Genomic DNA, 2,331 nt, shown 5'->3' with positions numbered 1-2,331 from the left:
TCACCTCTACAAACCGGTGACCGACCAGTCCAATCGATATTGTTGTGGTCATCTCGGCACGTGACCGAAACACTTCCAACGAGTAAGTAGTGTTTTCTACATGAAAACTGACAGGTACTTCCTAGCGCTGATCCATTAGAACACAGAACGAATCCTTGATCTGGAGGCCTTAATGGTGGACATTGCTTGACTGAAAAGAATTAGTTATACAATAAGAATCGTGTTCTGCTCGTGATTAAACGAAACAAGAAATGGAATTATTTTATTTTTAATAAATTTAAAAACGCATAATTATATCCATACTTATTACCAACAAATCTGCCAGGAAAGTACTTTTTGTTTCTTATTTTAGTTAACTAATACATTATTTTTTTATATATATAATAGCAATGAACGTTAAATGTTTCGAAATGCATGCAAAATAACATTTTAGGTAGACTTTTGGTTGTCATAGGCCAGTCCAGCCACGACTTCTGGTGTTGTACGAAAGACCTCCTCTTTTGTCAGTGACAAACGTTAGATCCAAAATGTTACTTTTACACTCCGTTGATTCGAAGTCCATTGCTAGCTAACTAAAATTAATGCGGAAAAAGAAACAAACGTCAGCAGTAGCGTAATTAGTTATCAAAAATATTAATCCCTCATTAGTCATCATTGATTCGTTAGCTTTGGGCAGTCAACACTGTAATGATAAAGTTTGAAGATATCTCAGTTTAGCACTTGGTTTTCTTCACTTTGGATTAGCATATGAAACGTGTTTGTTCATACTAGATGACACATCAAACAACCTAAGCCATGCTGTCTCCTATGGCTATAAACACTAAAAGTTCCTTTGAATAATATCATCAATTTATCTGCGCTGATGGAGCATAGATGAAAAACTGTAGATCTCGGTTGGCTACTATACAGCAATTGTTTGCTAGTAATAACTAACAGCCTTTATGTTACATTCTTTCAACCCTAGTTAAAGTTAGTGTCAAACATTCTTTCGCTTTGAAAGAGTACAAAGATGTCTATATGAAAAGTGAAACATTGCCCATGAACAGTAAAAAAGTGTTTACGAAGGAATACGATAGTGGCTAACAATATGTGTCAATTGTCTACGAAAAAGTACAAAGTGTGTATAAAGGAGAAAAAAATGGCTATGAAGAAATTAAAAATGTCTGCGAAGGAGTGGAAAACGTCTATATGAATGAGACTGTAGTGTTTCTGAAGGATTAAAAAACGGTTCTATATGAAGGAGTAAATAAGGTTTACAAAGAATTGTAATGTAGCTATGAGGGAGTAAAAAAGTCTAAGAATGAGTAAAAAAGTCTATGGAGAAGTAAAAAATGTTTAATGTAATGTAAAGTAAAAAATGTAACAAATGTCTATGAACGAGTAAAAAATGTCTATGGAGGAGTAAAAAATGTTTATGAAAGAGTAAAATGTTCATACACAGAACTTACATCATGTTCTCTCTCTCTCTCGTTTTATTCTTTCCACTTTCTGACCACAACTATCAGTTTTGTACCACCTATTCTTTTCACTTTCTGACCACAACTATCGATCTCGTACCGTCTAGTTTTACAACTTTCTGATAACAATTTTGTGATGTCGAATCGTGCAACTTTTTCACCATAATTATAAGTTTTAGGCAGACTAGTTTTGACACATCCTGACCACAACTATCACTTTTGTACCGTCTAGTCCAACCACTTCTTGATCATAAGTAGCTTAATCGTAATTAGGTTTGTACAGTCTAGTCCATCCATTTATTGACCAAAACTACAGCTTTGTATAGACTACTCCTGCTATTTATTGACAAAAACTACAGGTTTGTATAGACTACTCCTGTTATTTATTGACCAAAACTACAGGTTTGTACAGTCTAGTCCATCCATTTATTGACCAAAACTACAGCTTTGTATAGACTACTCCTGCTATTTATTGACAAATACTACAGGTTTGTATAGACTACTCCTGTTATTTATTGACCAAAACTACAGGTTTGTACAGTCTAGTACTACCATTTATTGACCAAAATTACAGGTTTGTACAGTACAGTCCTGCTATTTACTGACCGTAACTAGATTTTTACAGTCTAGTCCTTCCATTTCTTGACCATAACTACCGGTTTTGTACAGTCTAGTCCATCCATTTGACCAAAACAACAGGTTTTGTACAGTCTAGTCCATCCATTTGTTGACCATAACTACCGGTTTTGTACAGCCTAGTCCATCCATTTGACCAAAACAACAGGTTTTGTACAGTCTAGTCCATCCATTTGACCAAAACAACAGGTTTTGTACAGTCTAGTCCATCCATTTCTTGACCATAACTACACGTTTT

At 34.7% G+C, this 2,331-nt stretch overlaps 1 protein-coding gene across 1 annotated transcript in view; it reads right to left on the bottom strand.

Annotated features, from left to right (window-relative positions):
• LOC106475346 overlaps nucleotides 1–2,331 on the bottom strand; it is an 89,780-nt gene that overhangs the window by 1,071 nt on the left and 86,378 nt on the right. The gene's annotated exons all lie outside the window — the stretch shown is intronic.

This window comes from Limulus polyphemus, unplaced genomic scaffold (assembly GCF_000517525.1).
Source record: "Limulus polyphemus unplaced genomic scaffold, Limulus_polyphemus-2.1.2 Scaffold146, whole genome shotgun sequence".
NCBI lineage: Eukaryota > Metazoa > Arthropoda > Merostomata > Xiphosura > Limulidae > Limulus > Limulus polyphemus.
The sequence above is the reverse complement of the archived record's forward strand: the minus strand, read 5'-3'. Positions and strand labels throughout refer to the sequence as shown.